Source organism: Symphalangus syndactylus, chromosome 24, assembly GCF_028878055.3.
Source record: "Symphalangus syndactylus isolate Jambi chromosome 24, NHGRI_mSymSyn1-v2.1_pri, whole genome shotgun sequence".
Taxonomy (NCBI): Eukaryota; Metazoa; Chordata; class Mammalia; order Primates; family Hylobatidae; genus Symphalangus; species Symphalangus syndactylus.
In genome coordinates this window covers 68,207,646-68,228,533 of record NC_072446.2, presented here as the reverse complement: position 1 = coordinate 68,228,533, position 20,888 = coordinate 68,207,646, and the positions used below count along the sequence as shown (strand labels likewise).

General features: G+C 37.2%; 1 pseudogene; it reads right to left on the bottom strand.

Annotated features, from left to right (window-relative positions):
- The window catches only part of LOC129474400 (serine/arginine-rich splicing factor 10-like), a 63,911-nt pseudogene that overhangs the window by 21,951 nt on the left and 21,072 nt on the right, over positions 1-20,888 (bottom strand).

Genomic DNA, 20,888 nt, shown 5'->3' with positions numbered 1-20,888 from the left:
AAGACTGGAATGACATCCTCAAAGTGTTGAAAGAAAAAAGATTGTCAACAAAGAATCCCATATTTAGCAAAACTCTCATTCAGCAATGAAAAAAAATTCAGGATATTCCAAAATGAATAAAATTTGAGAGAATTTGTTAGCAGACCTGCCCTAAGTGAAATACTACAGAGAGTCCTTTAGACCGAAATAAAAGTATATTAGATGGTAACTCAAATACACATGAGGAAGTAAAGAGCACTGGTAAAGTTAACTACATAAGTTAATATGGAAGATAGTATTTTTGTTTGAGCTATTTTCTTATCCTATCTGATTTAATAGACAATTTCATAATGCAATAACTATAAATTTGTATTAGTGAATTTATAATAAAGGAAAATGTAATTTATATGACAATAATAGTTCAAAGAAGAGCAGGAGGAATGGGGATATCACGGAGCAAAATTTTTGTACAATGTTAAGATCCATTTTGTATTAATAAGAACTGGATTGTCTTAAATTAAGATGCTAATTTTAATCCCAGGACAATCACTAAGAACATATCAAAAAAAGTATGGTAGGAGAAGCGGCAAGGAATTTGAATGGTACACTAGAACATATCTGTTTAACACAAAAGAAGACAATAGTGCAGGAACACAGGAAGAAAAAGACATAAGGCATATGGGAAACAAACAGCAAATGACAGGTATAAATCCCATCTTATCCATCATTATAATTAAAAGTAAACAAATTAAATACTCCAATAAAAATAGAGAGACTAGCAGAAAAGATACTTTAAAAACATGAGGATATGATCCAACCACACACACTTTAAATTTTTTTTTATTCACTGACTTTGATGTGAATTTTTAAGTGGATGTAAAATATTAGAATCATACATTAGAGCTCATCTCACTTTCTGTGTCCAAAGTTAGTCCATAGAAAATTATTCCATGTTATACCAATAGGTTATATTATAAAAAGGTTTCTTCTCTTACTGCAGTCTTGCTGAGATATTTCAGTATATTGTCCAAAAATGAAATATGAAATGCAAGAATTCCCAAAGTTATTTGCCTATTGAATAAAACTTTTTCTCATAAACCTCCCATAAACCATGTTCCATGGATCTCAAGGCAAGTCTTCTCAATTTGGAGTTGAAAAAACTATGTTCAAAAACATTGAATAACTCACACCAACAGTCTTTTGATTTCTACTTATGTTATTGTCTCCAGAATGCACATGAATCACTTTTTTTTTCTACCCTACTGCAAGACATCACAGAATTGGATCAGAATGCAGGAGTGGAAAAAGCAAGAGATTCAGCATCAGACACCAAAATTCCAACTTTCTCTAAGAAGATGAGCAGCAAGAGTTTGCTTATGTCCCTTTACTTGGCTTCACTTGGCACAACTGCAAAATAAAGATGGTGAGATTTACTGCACAGGGCTGTCATGAGTGTAAAGAGATAAATTGCATTATTTGCTTTCTCCTGAACTTTTTCATGCTCCTTATGGTTTACGTGATGCAGAATATTTTTTTCTACAGCTCTCTATTTCTGATTTACAATACCTGCAGAAGTCTTTTTTTTTTTTTAACATGGGACAAATTTTTTGATATCAGGACTGCTTCCATGAAGAGACACAGTTTACATCCTTGTTCTTGAATCTGGGCAGGCTCGTGAATGATTCAATTGATAAATTGAGGGATGAGGTGTTTTACTGTAAGGCTGGAATATGAAAGGCCTCATATCCACTAGAACACTCATGCTCAGAGTCCTAAACTATCTCTTTAGAGGGTCAATTACCCCATTGCTACCATGTCTGAGGAAGCCAAGCTATGTGGAAAAGCCATCGATGGGCACTCCAATCAGTGATCCAAGAGTCATACCAGACCATGTACCAGACACTGGAACAAAGATGCCTCCAGAAGATTCCAATCCCCAGTTGTCACGTCATCCCCCTACATTCTTGAGCAGAAATAAACTTCCCTTGCTGAATCCAGTCTGGTTTTCTGACCAACAAAATCATGAGCAATAAGCAGTTGTTGCTGTAAGTCAGTCAGTTTGGGGACAATTTGTTATACAACACTAGTAACCAAAAGGGTGCTCATGAAAACAGACTTCTCTACTGGCATTAAATACATCTATTATAATGTTCTTCTTATTTGTCATTATCAAGCAATTATTAAATAAACCCTTGAGCCACAACATGGGTACAGTGATAGAGCAGCAACTAAGAATCATGCTACTTAGAGGAGATGATTTCTGACCTATAATTTCCATCCTACTCTTCACTTATTCATGTCAAAATTACAATAGAATGGGGAGATCAATTTAGCTGGAGTGGTTAAACATTTAAGTTTGAACAATGTGAGAATGGCATAATTAACTAATAAAAAAAGTCTTCCCCATTTGAATTAATTGCTTTAGTCTCTTTTCACTTCATGGATAAATTCCTACTCCTTCAAAGCATTTTTTCAAACTAATACCTGCCAAACAGGAAGTGAATATGCAATAAAAGTAGACAGTCATGGGCTACATGTTAGCCTTCAAATTTAATTTAAAACTGTATAATTGGATTTATGTTTTTATTATAAATCATAAGTATGTTCATGCACACGATTATTAGTCTGATGATGGAAAATTGAAAAACAGTATTGTTTTTCAGAGGCCCTCTTTTTATTCTGCCATAATCCCAAATCACAAGCTATTCTACAGAAGACATACTTCATAAGTTGGGATCAATAATGGGGAGGGTTGGCCATAAGCTCCGGGAGGACAGGGACTTTGTTTTGTTCACCAAAATGTTCTCAATGCTTTGTGTATTTGCTGAATTCAATGAGCACATAAACACTCAATTAATATAAAGTGATAGGCTTGAATCAATATCATTTTGTAAAAATAAAAGAGCAAACTTATCCATGAATCTGGCACTTTTGATCATTGCTTGGTGCTTGGGTACAGGAGGTGACAAAAGTAATTCTTATGTACTGGAAACTTGAGTTGTAAGAAAAAAATAAACTGGTGAAGTAGTGTGTTGGGCCCTGTGATATCTAAAATCCCCTTTAGGATTGAAAGGTTTATCCCTTCATTTGCTGGTAAGGCTGCTAGAAGACGACTTCTGCTGCCAGTCCTCCTCAGGGAGACTGCTTTAGCTGAAAAACCAGGCTTGTCCTAGATCATGACTCTTTCTAGGGCAGCCTACATCCAATGACTGATCACAAAGAGATAGAGCTGGGCCAACTCCAAAGGGCCATTCTAGCCCCAACCCCGTACTGCTTCATTGGAACTGCAATCTCCCTTGTCTTAGTCTATTTTCTGTTGTTTATAGCAGAATACCTGAAACTAGGTAATTTATAAAGGAAATAAATTTATTTCTTACAGTTATGGAGGCTGAGAAGTCCAAGGTCAAGGAGTCACATATGGTGAGGATCTTCTTGCTGGCGAGAATGCTTGCAGAGTCTTCAGGTGGCAAAGGGCATCACAATGTGAGGGAGCCAAATGAACTAGCTGAGCTCTCTTTTCTTCTTCTTATAAAGCCACCAGGCCAACTCCCATGATAACTCATTACCTATTAACCCCATTAATTGATGAATGAATTAATTTATTCATGAAAAGAGACAGAGCCTTTATGATCCAATCACCTCTCAAAAGTCCCATCTTTTAATACTGCCACATTAGGGATTAAGTTTCAACATGAGTTTCAGAGGGGACAAACATTCAAACTGTATCATCCTTCTATCCAGTTCTGCTCTTTCTCCCTCACTTCCACAAATGTTCATCATAAGAGCATTTCTAATTAATTAGATTTTCTATGCTAATCTCTATCTCAGAGAATCACGAGCTAAGCCTACTATCAATTTCTTTTACTTTATCAAGCTGCCATATGCAGGATCCCACACACACATGCGCGTGCACACACACGCGCACGCGCACACACACACACACAAAAGTGCTGCTTCTTATTTTTATTTTAACAGAAAGTAGAGCTCTCTTAAAATAATAACTGCTTGCTTCCTGGTTTTTCATTATTTGGTATGGCTTAATAAAATGAATACGTCTTTGCTTTTTCCCATCCTAAATATAGATTTAACCTGTTCTCATGAAAAAGTATAAAGAATTGGTTTATTGTAGACTTATTATGTCTTTCTATTTTTATCATTTGTTTTTAGAAATCGATAAGCCCATTCATGATTACACATACGAACAAATCAGTTCCCAGTAACTCTGCCAGATTTCTAAGCAATCTTGCTTAGAAAACACCTGGTAAAATATACTTTCATTCAACTTCAGGTGATTCAAAAGCAGCTGAAAGTCACTTAAGTGGAAATACAAATATGATCCTGCTTTTCAAATCAAAAGCAAGATCTCAACTCCACAGGATGTGGCAGATTGCCAGGTGTTTCATTTTTGATGAACAAGTATACTGTCGGGAGCTTCTCTACATAATTGACAAACCAAAACCCAAAGCACCAAGGTTAACAACTCACTTCTCTTTGGCCACAGAACTGGTATTGTGTTATTCCTGTACTGCACATAAATCACTTTCATAGGGCCATTAGAGTGTTGTTTTGAGGCCTAGAAGACTAAAATCAAACCTCTGGATAGCTGAGCAATGTCAGAACAAGGTACAAAGTGGGTTTAGGGTCACTTTGGAGCCACTGTCAGTTTTCTTCTTTTTTTGCTTCTGAAGCTGCAAAATCATTTTGGCCCAAGGGCAGTCCACTTGAATTCTATGCAGACAAGAGACAGACTCATGGTTTCTCCACGAGATTTTAATATACTAGATCAGGACATCAAACATCAGCCCATCTCCAGATATCAAAAGCAACTTCACAGGTTTTCAGATTATGTTTTGCCAACCATCTGGACTGTGAGACAGATACTTGAGACAGAGGATGTTACAGGAGCTGACCAGCATTGTCACAAATCACTGGTGTGCAGAGGTTGAGGTGCCTCACTCTCCCCTGTATGTGTGCCACAGGACTCTCCAGAGAGCTGGTAGAGAATAGGAAATTAATGTAAATATGTGTTACACTGACTGTGTGAAATTGCTAAAGAAAAGATTAAATTATTACTTGATTGTGTTATTTAACTTCCTTTCTTTTGAACAAATAGAAGGAAATGAAAATTGACATTCCTCAATGCCTATAATGTCAGTTGCCCTACATAATTTATATATGTACATTTTAGTTATAAATAATATAATGGGGCATAATTAAAAATCCCATTTAATTCTCACAATAAATGTATGAAAAGAGAAAAAATAAGTCCTTAGAACATCCATAACCTACCTCAGTTTATACAAATAATCAAGTGAAATCATTTCAGACTTGAATACAAGTTGTAGTGGCTTCACAAAGTATGATATTCCCACCCTTATGCCCAATGCTCTGTGGGCTATAATCTAAGCCCTAACTAAATAGTAAAATATATTCTCTTCTACTGATTATCTTCTTTTTTTTAAACTCATAAAAGAAGTGAAAATTTTTCCATACAGTTTACATTTTTACTAATCTTTTCCTCTATGATAAACTTCTTAGTAGGGCCTTCTATTTATGAAGTGAGCCATGCTCTTTTCATGACCCTATTTGTTCAAGGCATAGTGGGTTATACTGAGATGAAGCAGGCGCTGACCCTACCTTCAGTTTGTTGGTTAGTACAGGGCATTGCATACAAACATACACGGGGAAAGATTCATGTACACTTTATTATTTCAGCCAGACTTTGAAGGATTAAACTGGGAGAGGAGAAAATACCATAAGCAAAGGGAACAGCATAGACAATCATGGTGTGTGTATAGGAGCGGGAAATAATTCAAGATTGCCAGGACAGAGGTTGCATGGAGTGAACTGTAAACAGAAAGAAATAAATTGTGACCATATCAAATTGTATCAGAGGTTAAGCAAGGAAGTCCAGAGGAGAGAAGAGTTGAAGACTGTGAGGATTCTTGCAATTCTTCATTTCTCTCTGTATCCACATCCTTTGCCATGTAACATTTCTGGGCCATCGACCTGGGGATGGGGTGACTTGTCCCTTCACTTCGGCTCAGTCATATGATTTGCTTAGGCCAATGGAGTGTTAGCAGGTGTGACACAAGCAGAACCTAGAAATGGGCTCGTTCACTGGGGCTTGCTTTACTATGCCTCTGTCATTGCCCTGAGAAAATGCTTGAGATAGCATGTTGGAGGATGAATACATAGGAAGTAGAGCCAAGCTGCTCCAGCTGCACAGTTGCCTGAGCCAAGAGTCTAGATCAGCCAACAGCCAGGCAAGCCCAGACATGTAAGTTAAGCACAGTTCAGCAGAGTCACCTGGCCAACTCCCAGATGACTCCAGACGTGAGCAATAAACCCAAATTGTCATATGACACTGAGGTGTTTTTGTTATTTGTTACACAGCAATAGGTAATAAATACAACTAACATAGGACATGATAAGATTGAAGACAGATAGGTCATGGAGACAGTGATAAGAAATAGAGAGATAGCCATTACACGGAGTATTGAGAATATGCAAGAAAATTTACCATCACCAACAGAGATGGTACAAGACTTTTAAGGAAAATATCTCAACAACTTGCCCCCCAAATGTATGTAGGGTATTTAAACAACTGAGACTTTGAAATAAGTTGTCAGCAGTTCCTCCATATCATAACAACACTCCAAATCAAAGAGTGAAACTTGGTAAATTTTACTCAGCCTGCAGACTGATGGCCTTCTTTCTCTGTACCCATTCTTCGTTTTGTCCATCATGATATTTCCCTTCATGTCCATTTATTCATAAATAAATGTGCATCTTTGAAATATTCTTTGAAACAGAAAGTTATGTTGGGGGCAAGAAATAAGGCTAGTTATTGAGACAATCTCTTATCTGCAATTCTGAAGTATCAACAGTTTGAAACCTCAAGGTTTCAGTAACTTATTCATGGCAAAAGCTAACCTTCACTGACAAGGTTTATGTTTGTTTGTTTGTTTTTTGTAATATTTATCCCACTTAGTTTCACTGCACAAATATTAATGTGTTTGAATATGGAGTATTGTATTGCCTTGACACAGACCTCATTAATATACGGGATATTTCTAAAGGACAAAAAAAAATTCTAAAATACATCTGGGCCCAGGGGTTTCAGATACAGAATTGTAGATTGTATTTTAATAATGCAAATGGAAAATGGAAAGTTGTTGAAGAGTAAGCTGAAAATGCGTCCGTAGGAATAGAGAAGAGTAGGAAAGAAAGTCTTAGTCAATAAATGTGCAGTGAGTTGTGAGAAAAGGAAGGTTTAAAAGCGGAAAAGAAAAAGGAAAACATAATTAGAGCCATTTTACTTCAAATATTGCAAATAAGGCACCAGAAAATATAAAAGCACAGTTGCATGTCCTTTATGTGAAGAACAAAGGGATCGTTTCATGCTGACGTCATCACCAGATAGTGGAATTTCTTGTTTTTTTCCTTTTAATCTCACAAAATACTTTTGCATCAGAAAATTTAAAGTGGAGATTCTCAAACTTAGGTCCCATATGTTTTCCTGTGATATATTATGTAGATTATCCATGAACAATATTGAGAAATCCACTGACCTAAAACCTAATCAAGGACTTTTGAATATGAATTGCATGTAATAAACTTTCACTTGGCTTGGGGTTATTTGTTCAAATACTATGAATTTGTCATCTATTTTTTTTTTCTGCCAAGGAAGCATCCTCTTTTCTGTGAATAACATCTCCTAGGGAATATTTTCTTCACCTGTTTTTAATCATGGAATTCTATGATAGACTTTCAGTTATATTACACTACTCCCAGGCAGAGCCAATTGGCCTAAAGTTGAATGTAAGACACTAATAGGGTCCAAACAAAAGAACTAAATTTGGAATTTTCTATTTCAAAACAAAGGAATGAGGAAAAGTCTTTCCCTGTTTGCAAAGCATTAACATATTCCTTGAGAGGGTATCTGTGGCCATATCTGTCATTTAGATCAGGAGTGTTCAATCATTTCTCTTCCCTGGGGCACATTGGAAGAAGAAGAATTGTCTTGATCCACACATAAGATATACTAACACTAACTATAGCTGATGGCCAAAAATAAATAAATAAATAATAAAAAAATAAAAATTAAAAAAACTCACAAAAAAATCTCATAATATGTTAAGAAAGTTTACAGATTTGTGTTGGGCCACATTCAAAGCTGTCCTGGGTCCCATGGGCCACGGGTTGAATAAGCTTGATGTAGATGGTTCACAGCAAGAAAAATGAAAGTTATGATACAGTGAAAGAAGCAGAGACAAGAGTGTGAGGAATAGTATTCTTATACATTTGGGTTCTTGATTCTATTTGTTTAGGAAAACCAGATGTCTCTTTGCATTTCCAAAAATTGTATGAGACCCAATATCCTTCAAATATTTTTCCCATGGCCTAAATGGCATGGTTAGGTTTCTGTCACTTACAACCCAGTTTGTTCTACTTCTTAATTCTTGTATTTCTACTTTATTTTTCTTATTTTAGAAAATTAATTCAGAATCAACTACATATACTATTATATAGTTCTAATCTTTGTATTTCTGAACATACTTTGCTGTGTATGGCTTTCCTCAACAAATTTTGCAAAAGCAGAACTCTGCTTCTCTCCAATTATGTAAATAGCTAAGAGTATTCACTGGTGCAAAACAAGTTTAAAATTAATTCTGTTAAAAAATAGTTGTAATTACACACTTTATCATGTATTGAGAATTTTTTAAAATACACAGGGTACAAGACATACTACTGGACTTCTGTTGCAGCAATAAATAACCCCAAAGTCTCAGCAGCTCACAGCAAACATATTCCTTGCTTGTGATTCAGTAGGTCAGCTGAATCAGCTCTGCTCCAGGTGCACAGCAGGTTTCGAACTGTTCCATATAGCTTCTCATTTTTGACCTAGGCTGAAGCCCCACCCCTATCTATGTGTGTATATATGTATGTATATATAGGTATGTGTATATATATGTATGTATGTATGTGTGTGTGTGTGTGTATATATATATAGTCAACTGATCTTTGACAAAGAAGTAAAGATGGTAGAGTGGAGCAAAGACAGCCTTTTCAACAAATAGTGCTGGAACAACCAGACAGCCACATGCAAAAATAAAAAAAAGAATTTAGACATAGACCTTACACCCTTCAGAAAGGTAACACCAAATGAATTATAGGCACCTAAGTGTAAAATGAAAAAGTATAAGTCTCTTAAAGAATAACATAGGAGAAAACCTAGATGATCTTAGGTATAACAGTTTTTAGACAGGATGCCAAATCACAATCTATGAAACAAAGAATTGATAAGCTACACTTCATTAAATTTAGAAACTTCTGCTTTGTAAAAGACGCTGTCAAGAGAACGAGAAGACAAGACACAGAGTGGGAGAAAAATAGCTTCAAAAGACATACCAGATAAATGACACTTAAACAAAATATACAAAGAACGTTTAAAACCCAGTAATGAGAAAGCTAATGATCCTGATGTAAAAATGGACAAAGGATGCAAACAAACACCTCACCAAAGATCTACAAATGGAAAATAACCATATGAACAGGTGCTCAAAATCATGTCGTTAGGGAATTTCAAATTAAAACATCAATGGGATGTCACTACACACCTATTAGAACAGTCAAAACACTGACTATACCAAATGTTGGTGTGGATGGGGAGCAACAAGAACTGTCATTCATTGCTGGTGGGAATGGTACAGCCACTATAGAAAACAATTTGGCAGTTTCTTCCAAAACTAAACATACTCTTATCATATGATCCAGCAATTGCACTCCTTGGTATTCATCCAAATGAGTTAAAAACTATATTTGCCCAAATACTTGAACATGAATATTTATAGCAGTTTTATTTATTCATATAATTGCCAAAAGTTGGAAGCAACCAACATGTCCTTCTGCAGATGAATGGATAAACAAACCTTGGTACATTCAGACAATAGAATATGATTCAGCACTAACTAGAAGTGAACTATGAAGCCATAAAAAGACATGGAGGAAACATAAATGCATATTACTAAGTGAAAGAAGCCAGCCTAAAAAGGCTATGTATTTTATAATTCCAACTACATGACATCCTGCAAAAGGTAAAACTATGGAGACAGTAAAAGAATCAGCCAGGAGCTGGGTGGAGGAGGCAGGGATCATTTCATAGAGCACAGAAGATCTTTAGCTCAGTGAAACTACTCTGTATAATATTATAATGGGGAATGTAAGCCATTATACGTTGGTTAAAACTCATAAAATATAAAACACTAAGAGTGAACCCTAATGTAAACAATGGACCTTGGGTGATAATGATATATCAATATAGGTTCATCTAGTATAACAAATGTACCACTTGGATGTGGAATTTTTGTAGTAGGAGAGCCTGTGCATGTGTGGGACTAGGGGGTATATGGGAAATCTTTCTACTTTCTGCTCAATTTTGCTGTGAACCTAAAATGTCTCTAAAAAATAAAGTCAAATTTAAAAAGAAACAGGCAACTTAGACTAAGATGACCTCTTCAGGAAACAATTCAACCCTTAAAAAAAATAAAGTTCCACTGGATGAGACAAATGTGGTTAGGTATGTATCTCATGTCTTTCAGCTGGCCCCTCAAGTAGTCAGACCCCCCCCCCAAATCCTTATCCAATTTGGGCTTGCTGATGCTGAGTGGGAAATGAATTTTACATTGACTGTATGGCTGGATATTATGACTTGAAATCCAAGTTTCCATGAGCTATCATGGAAGGGTTAGCCTGCTGAACCGAATGATTCAGTTAATCCTAAACCTCGCATGAAGCATTAATTGCAGCCACCTCTGCCTCCTCCCAAGTGTTTTGCCAAAACTAATAACAAATCAAAATGATTCTGCTGCTTTCCTGGTGAGGTACTAGGGAACCTGGATATCAATGACCATAATTTCTGAAGGTCTACTTATGTCCAGCTTCTAAGAGAGATGCAATAACAACTAACATTTGTTAGACAATTCATATGTGTCAGATATTGAGCTAAGTAGTTTACCCCATTATATAATTCCCTAGCAACACTGTGAAGTTCATATTAATATTCCTATTTTGCAGATGAAGAAACTGAAGTTCAGCGTACTTGCATATTTTTCCCCAGGTCACACTGCCTGATACTAGTTGTTTCTAATTTCAAAACCCGTTCTCCAGATATGATGCACTGAGACGGACTTGGCATCTTTTCTGTGGTCTGGCCAGGAATGCACAGTCTGAATCTAATTAGGAGGAAGTGGCATGCCTGAATCAAGGGCACTTGGCAAGGTGACCATTCTGTGCTCTCCAGAGATGCTGAGGACATGAGAGGCCAGGAAGGGCCTAAAAGAGTTTCAGATGAATTGTCACCAGAAAGACATGATAGTATAAGATCATGAATTGGATCCTGGGCCAGAAAAATAGCACTGGGGACAATTGGCAAGACCTGAAGAGATCTGTAGATTAGATGATATTACTGTACACATGTTCATTTCCCAGCTTCCCAGCTTTTCTTTTTTTTTTTAGACAGAATCTCTCTCTGTCACCCAGCCTGGAGTGCAGTGGCACAATCTCAGCTCACTGCAACCTCCACCTCCCAGGTTCAAGCAATTCTCCTGCTTCAGCCTCCCAAGTAGCTGGGATTACAGGCATCTGCCACCATGCCTGGCTAATTTTTGTATTTTTCGTAGAGACAGGGTTTCACCATGTTGACCAGGCTGGTATCGAACTCCTGACCTCAAGTGATCCGTCTGCCTCAGCCTCCCAAAGTGCTGGGATAACAGGCATAAGCCACCAGGCCCAGCCCATTTCCCAGCTTTTGATAATTGTACTGTAGTTGAATAAGACAATGTTGTTGTGTTTAGGAAACATACATGGAAGAGTTTAGAAATAAGAGAAAATCATGTTATAAGTTATTCTCAAATATTTCAGGAAATAAACCCATCTATAAACACACATACAAGGGCGTTTCCTCTATTGCCCCTCTCTTTGCAAGATCTTAAAACAAAGAGCAACACCAATTTAGTCTCCAAGTTACAGTTCTTTTTTTTTTAATTTGCTTTTTTCAACAATTATTTTAGGTTCAGGGGGACACATGTGCAGGTTGGCTACATGAGTAAATTGCATGTTGCCAAAGTTTGGTGTATGAATGATCTTGTCACTCAGTAGTGAGCGTGGTCCATGATAGGTAGTTTTTCAATCTTTCCCCCGCCCCACCCTCCCCCAACTCAAGTAATCCTGACTATGTATTGTTCCCATCTTTGTGTCTATGTATATTCAATGTTTAGCTCCCACTTATAAGTGAGAACATGCGGTATTTGGGTTTCTGTTGCTGTGTTAATTCTCTTAGGATAATGGCCTCCAGATGCATCCATGTTGCTGCAAAAGACATGATCTTGCCTAAATGTATCAAATAAGAAAAGCAGAATTAGGAAAATCCTTCTAAAAGCAAGGGAAATGATCCACTTTGTGTAATTTTGTTTAATATTTATTCTGTGTCTTCCCAGTATTATATTAGAAACCTGAAAAGATCCAAATTCAGAACTCCTACTCCTAAGGGATATATATAGTATTTCAATTTTAATTGAATATGGCCTGAATTACAGGGGATCTGTCTAAAGCTAAATAAGTCTATAAATCTCAAATTGAATTACCTTTTTGTAAAAGACTACAATAAGAAAATAGCAAAAAAATCTAACTTGGCCACTTTTTTCATAAGTAGGTATTTTACAACTAAAGTTTTAAATTTCAGTTTAATTTAAAGTTGATTAAATCCTTAACACTTTACTAATGAATGCTTACAGTGTTGTCATTAAGGCCAATTATTTGAGACAACTAACACAGTACAAGAAGCACCGTCATATTCAAGCTAGGACCATCCTATGTGCCATAGACTCCTCTAATATATATTAGAAGCCCAGATATATGAAACTTGATGGAAACTTATCAAATAAACAAAGGTTGAAACAGATGCAATCTTATCAGGGCATCAAAACAGGCATAAGTTTTAATGTTTCTGATTATGGAGAGTCAACTTGCATTCATTGCATCCCAGTACCAGACAATTCTTATTTTCAGCCCCTTGAAGTCATCCTCGGGTAAATAATGTGGGACAATGCATTTTCCAATATTACTTCATAGGTCAAGCTTAATTACGCAGAAACAGCTTTCTCAAACAGCACCAGTCCCCCAACACTTAGCTCCACAGCTGTCTGGTGACAGGATGACCACATGGCCTTGGTATAACTCATTATCCAAGACAATACTACATTCATTTTGATCCTGAATGAAAGAGCTCCATTCCAGGTGCAAATGTTGCCACTACTATCTTATAGGATGGAATATAAAACAATTCTATTTTAAATATTTCTGCTGAATCTGCAATCCCTTTTCTTGATTCAGCAGGCATGACTGGACTGAGGTTTCATCAATCATCTGTCAGCAGGCCTGTGAGAATGTGGCTAGCTAAGCTGCTTGCAAAGAAGACCATTAAGAAATCACTCCAGCAGGTCTAGTTTTTCTATCTTTCTATAAGTAATATTTGCCATCACCTGGCATTTCAGATTAAAAGTGTTATGTGACTCCTCTGGTGCTGGAAGGAGGTTTGGAAGCAACTGTGTAGATCCTGTTAGTCATGTGTTTCTATGGTTATTTATAAATATTATGGCCAACCTTAGTCAATATATGATGATTACAAATTATTATTTTTTTAATTGCCAGGAGCTGTTTTCTTCCAGAGGTCATTTAGAAGGGCTTTCATGTTCATTTGACTCTGATGAATGTAACTTACCAGACAGAAAATATTAACAAGGCCAAGATTTTGGCAGTTAGGTTAAGATTCAGACCCAGGCTTACTGTGAAGCATGAGAATAGAATGAATAAGAGCAAAAAGGAAGTCTTTTTTGACTATGTCTTGAAGGGTGTACTTATTTACAAGCATGAGAACAGTAACTCTCAAAAGAAAAATCACCTATATTGTGGACCCAGGGTTGTCTGCTGTAACATAACTCTTTTCTAGGTTACACAAAACAGTAGAATTAGGAGGTTTCTTGTATTCTTACAGACTACATCATTGACAAAGACCACTATACAGGCTCAATAAAGAATTATATTGAATAAAATGCTAACATTTTGAATGGGAAGGAAATTCAGAAAGGTTTGCTGAGAAATTCAGCTGATGCTTTATGTAAAATATGCAGATTTAGCTTTGGACCACTGGCCAGCCTCAAGTTAGCTCAAGGCCTTAGAAGAAACACATCTTGGAGCTTGATGGCTGCTAAGTGAATAGCTAAGTGTTGGAGAAAAAGACTTAGGTAGCATGATGCCTCCAGCTTTGTTCTTTTGGCTTAGGATTGACTTGGTGATGTGGGCTCTTTTTTGGTTCCATATGAACTTTAAAGTAGTTTTTTCCAATTCTGTGAAGAAAGTCATTGGTAGCTTGATGGGGATGGCATTGAATCTATAAATTACTTTGGGCAGTATGGCCATTAAACAGCATGGTACTGGTACCACAACAGAGATATAGATCAATGGAACAGAACAGAGCCCTCAGAAATGATGCCGCATATCTACAACTATCTGATCTTTGACAAACCTGACAAAAACAAGAAATGGGGAAAGGATTCCCTATTTAATAAATGGTGCTGGGAAAACTGGCTAGCCATATGTAGAAAGCTGAAACTGGATCCCTTCCTTACACCTTATACAAAAATTAATTCAAGATAGATTAAAGACTTAAATGTTAGACCTAAAACCATTAAAATCCTACAAGAAAGCCTAGGCAATACCATTCAGGACATAGGCGTGGGCAAGGACTTCATGTCTAAAACACCAAAAGCAATGGCAACAAAAGCCAAAATTGACAAATGGGATCTCATTAAACTAAAGAGCTTCTGCACAGCAAAAGAAACTACCATCAGAGTGAACAGGCAACCTACAGAATGGGAGAAAATTTTTGCAACCTACTCATCTGACAAAGGGCTAATATCCAGAATCTACAATGAACTCAAACAAATTTACAAGAAAAAAACAAACAACCCCATCAAAAAGTGGGCAAAGGACATGAACAGACACTTCTCAAAGGAAGACATTTATGCAGCCAAAAAACACCTGAAGAAATGCTCATCATCACTGGCCATCAGAGAAATGCAAATCAAAACCACAGTGAGATACCATCTCACACCAGTTAGAATGGCCATCATTAAAAAATCAGGAAACAACAGGTGCTGGAGAGGATGTGGAGAAATAGGAACACTTTTACACTGCTGGTGGGACTGTAAACTAGTTCAACCATTGTGGAAGTCAGTGTGGCGATTCCTCAGGGATCTAGAACTAGAAATACCATTTGACCCAGCCATCCCATTACTGGGTATATACCCAAAGGTCTATAAATCATGCTGCTATAAAGACACATGCACACGTATGTTTATTGCGGCACTATTCACAATAGCAAAGAGTTGGAACCAACCCAAATGTCCAACAATGATAGACTGGATTAAGAAAATGTGGCACATATACACCATGGAATACTATGCAGCCATAAAAAATGATGAGTTCGTGTCCTTTGTAGGGACATGGATGAAACTGGAAAACATCATTCTCAGTAAACTATCGCAAGGACAAAAAACCAAACACCGCATGTTCTCACTCATAGGTGGGAATTGAACAATGAGAACTCATGGACACAGGAAGGGGAACATCACATTCCGGGGACTGTTGTGGGGTGGGGGGAGGGGGGAGGGACAGCATTAGGAGATATACCTAATGCTAAATGACGAGTTAATGGGTGCAGGAAATCAACATGGCACATGGATACATATGTAACAAACCTGCACATTGTGCACATGTACCCTAAAACCTAAAGTATAATAAATAAATAAATAAATAAATAAATAAATAAATAAATAAAAAGACTTAGGAACCAAACTTGTTTGCACCATAAACATAAGACAGAGAAAATTAATTCAGTCAAACTTGAACAACAGCAGTGAAAAGACTCCCATATATTTTCTGCATCTATTTTTTAAAATATCCCTCTTATTGCTAAATGAAACAAATGCAACCACATTAAGTGTTAACAGCTTGAATAAGCACCTTCTATCAATAGCCATAATGGTAATGACAATGCAGTGTTTTAAGATCACAATTGTTGCTTTTGAATATCAAACATTTTTTATGAATCCCTTAGGTATCTGTTTAGTGAATGTTTTGGCATTTTGGCATGTTTTCCAGGAGGCATGACACGTTTTTTTTTTTTTTTTTTTTTGTCAAGTAGGCTCTCTGCCCCAGACAATAAAAAGGGCTCAAAATACAAGAAGAAAATACTTGATTTTAAATTCTTCTCTTTTGCTAGTTTAACCCTTCTGTTGAGTCAAACTATATCTATCTACATCTAAATCTATCCCTATTTTGCTCTCAAAGAAACTAAGTTTCAAGAAATTTATTTCAATTCTCCCAACTTGGATTTGAAAGAGCTGGACTTTGAACCCAAGTCTGCAACTTTTATTTATTTGTTTATTTATCTGATACGGAGTCTTGCTCTGTCACCCAGTCTGGAGGGCAGTGGCACGATCTCGGCTCACTGAAAGTTCCACTTCCCGGGTTCACGCCATTCTTCTGCCTCAGCCTCCAGAGTAGCTGGGACTACAGGCACCCGCCACCACACCCAGCTAATTTTTTGTATCTTTAGTAGAGACGGGGTTTCACCGTGTTAGCCAGGATGGTCTCAATCTCCTGAACTCGCAATCTGCCCGCCTCAGCCTCTCAAAGTGCTGGGATTACAGGCGTGAGCCACCATGCGCGGCCAGTCTGCAACTTTTAAACAATGTTTTTCTATTATATAAGGAGTTAAGGATAAAATTGTTACTAAAGCTATACAACTAATTATTATATCTAGTTTTAACATGTTCTTAATTTTTAAATTATAATTTAAATTATAACAATTCATTCTGTGTTTTTCATATATAGCAGTGACATGGTAAGCGAAATAAAAGTGAGTCAATTTAAAGAAAGATGCTAATTAGTAATTGTATAGATGGCAAAAAAAAAGCTGGAGGAAGTACACAAAGCACAAGAGTGCTTAGAAAAAACATGCTACGGCTTAGGGCCTATCTGTAGATTAAAGGATAATAAATCTGTCTCTTGAAATCATTAAACATTAGAATTAAGACTAAACTGGAGAAAAATATTTTCCAATTTCCCTGTCACCATTATTTTATAGATAAAACATTGAGGGTTGGAAGTTCATTGACTGCTCAAGTCACGTGAATACTTTTGAGAAAAGCTGAGTTTAGAACTCTGTGTTGAATTCCCTGCACAGGCTAATAGGAGGGTTATTTGACACATAGATTCAGGAGCAGAAGGGTGGACCAAAAATTTCTCTGAAAATATGCCAGCAAAACATTAGCTGTCACTACCGATCTGGAATCCATTCCATTCAGCAGGTATTACACAGAGAGATGTCTGATCATGAACTAATCACATTTTTTTTTCTTTAGCTAAACTCTCTAATGGTTATAAATCCAGTTAAGAACTATCTTCCAATTGAGAACTATCTTCAAAGTAGTGGCTTCTAAAGCTATTACTCCCCATTCTGTGGTCCTGCCATTTTGGTCAAAAATATGCTTGGATCTTCCACCAGTTGAGGCCCAAGTCCACATATCTATCCATGTGTTTGTTTGTTTTCTTGTAGCTGTTTTGGGTTTTTTTATTGAGACAGAGTCTCACTTTGTCAGGTTGGAATGCAGTGGTGCAGTATCGGCTCACTGCAGCCTCCACCTCCTGGTCTCAAGTGGTCCTTCCACCTCAGCCTCCCAAGTAGCTGAGACCACAGGTGTGTGCCACCATGCCAGGCTAATTTTTGTATTTTTTTTGTAGAGATGAGGTTTCGCCATGTTGCCCAGGCTGGTCTGGAACTCCTGAGCTCAAGCAATTCTCCTGCCTTGGCCTCCCAAAGTGCTGTGATTACAGGTGTGAGCCATCATGCCCGGCCCTATCCATACATTTGAGAAAGACTTACGAAGTGCCTATTATGAACCAAGCACTGTGTAGGGGTAAAGTGCCTATCTTCTGAGAGCTTATGCTCAAATGAGGGAGACTGGCTATTCATAAATAAATCAATAAATAGATGATAATTGATTTTTATGAGTGCTACAAGAAAAATTAACAGGGAATTATGGTACAGAATGAGAGTAAGGCCATTTTGATGAAGCAAAACTTAAGCTGGGCGCTGATAGAAGAGACAAACCACAGCAAGATCTGATCAATGAGGAAAAAAATATTCCAGGCAGAGAAGAGAGTAGAGAAACACCTTGTAGCCTAAATAAGTGGGTATGTTTTGAGACTTTAAAACAAGTTAAGCCTCCTAAATATTTTCAGAGAAAGAATGGTAGATGAAGATGAGGAGGAGAAAGATCCAGATCACGAGGGCATTTATAGGTCATAAATGGGAGCATAGTTTTTATTCTAAGAACAACGGATTTAAGCAGAGAAGTGACATAATATGAATTTAAGGTTTTAAAAGGTCCTTCTGGCTGTGATGTGGAGTACAAATTGTTGAGGCAAGAGCAGAAACAAATAACCCAATCTTTAGATGGTTGCAGATATCTGGGTAAGACACAATGGTGGTTTATATAGACAGGGAGTTCTCAAGATTGAGAAAAATAGATGAGCATGAGGTATATTTTGGAGAGAGAATTGACAGGGCCTGCTGATGAATTGGATGTGGGGGATGACGGAAAGGGAGAAGTCAAGAATGATTCTCAGGCTTCTGGCTTTGGTAACTGGGTCGATGGTAGAGCTGTTTACAGAGATGGAAAAGGTGAGGAGAACCAGGCTCGAAGGGGAAACTAAGGACTCTGTTTGGCCATACTAAGCTAGAGACGCATATGAGACATCTAAGTAGAAGTACTAAATTGATAATTGAATGTTTAAGTGTCAGGTGTATTGGAAACACGTGGCCTGAAGACAAAATTGAATACCCGCAGCTTAGAGATGGGTTTAAGCTCTGAAAGACAATGTAGATAATCTTGGTGAAGCTATCTCCAGAGACCGGGCTTGCCATTTGCCTCCAGAGATCAAGGATTTGGATCATTGACTTCTCACCTCTTCCCACCCACTTTCTCTTCTGGGTCCTTCCCCTCTGCAGAGCTGTGTCTTAGCAAAATTTCCATTTGTCCCTTCAAGCTGACCAGAGAGCAGGAAAGCAGCCATACAGGTCCTTCTCATTCTGAGTGTTTTTAACAGCAGTGGAAAAATCCCAATTCAAGCAATAAGTACAACCACTAAGGGTAGTCTTTAGTAAAAACTGAAAGGTTTTTTTCTTACTGTAAACGGAGCTATCCTATGACTCTTTGCTCTAAGTTTGCTTCTGATGCTTAAAGGAAAGATTCTCATTTATCCTTTGTCAATAACGTCATCACCCCGTGAGTGTTCTGAAAATCATTTATTGGTTGAATCCACATTGACTCAGAATCCCTGAAATTTAGATGTGGAGAAGTCTCCAAAGACTAGTCCAAATTTTCATGAAAATTTTCAAGTTTTATGTTACATGAAAAATAAAAAACCTAAAATGTTTAAGGGGCTCACCAACATGGTAGCTCTATTTACACTTGCTTAAAGCTCTAGGGAGCTACGTGCAAGGTCACTCACTATGGTCACCAGAATGGCCTCTAATTGAAACTGGCCCCTTCCAGAAGTCAAAGACATATTCACAGAGATTTCACAGGAAGAAGACTTCTAAAGCAATGTTTTTATCTCACTATTTACTAAGGGGTCTTGTGACTCCAACATGGCAATGCCTGTCATAATGTATATAAAAGGCTTTAAAATTGTATGATGCTTTGCATACTTGGGATCTACATTACATTCTCCAACAATTTTCTGTTTCTTTGTAATTATTAAATCTATACGTGCTCAGCTAAGAAAGTTTGAAAATGAAGAAAGTCATAAAGAAAACAAAAATATATTTAATCCCAAAAGGCTTTGATAATCACAGTTTATATTTGATGTATTTCAGACTTATTCTATATATATCAGGATATGTGTGCTTCTGTGTATTTGCCTGTGTAAGTGGTACTTATATATTGTCATGTACATGTATATATGTTTTTTTGTGTGCATATATGTAGTTGCCCCTCCAGGAACTTGAGCATTCACAGGTCATGAAACCAATCCCACCATGATACAAAGGGACAATTGCATATTATATATGTGTGTATACAGATATGTATTTTCTGTCATACAACTTTTCGCTTATATATATATATATATTCTCATTGCTCAATATATGTATTGAGTCGACTGTTTTTTATTTTACCATAGACTACGTGCATGCAGCTGACTTTCTTCACCTTGTGAGTTCCTGGACAAGAAAAGTCTGTGATTTTACTTCTTCCCAAGTAACTTCAGGAAAAACTAAAGGTGCCCTGCCAAGTTCCCGTCACTGGACCAATGTATCACTCCCTCAGATGTGTCTCACAGGTTCCCTCTTCTAAGAGAATTGCTCTTTGCTAATGCTTGGGGAGCGAAGCACACATATACACTACACATAGACACACATGCAAGGGCAGATGCATGGGTGTATTCAACCTGCCTCAAAGTGGAACCAACTCTATGGTACAATTTATGGTTTAGTGTTCCCCATTGGATCAAGCTGAAACTAATGTCTAGCTATGATAACATTTGCTTAGCTTCTTCCTCTGACATCTCTGACTTTTCTCACTTAGGTTCTTCTAAAAGTCCTTCTTCTGATGGGACAACTGGGATCTCTTCCACCATGCATCTTATTTCTTAGCAGGCTCATCTGAGCTTATTCACATGGCAACTAGGCAGGTTCCCAAGGGGAACAGTGGAATAGCACAAGATCTCTTGAGTGAGTCAAAGACTTGAAAGTTCCACACTATTAATACTGCTACATT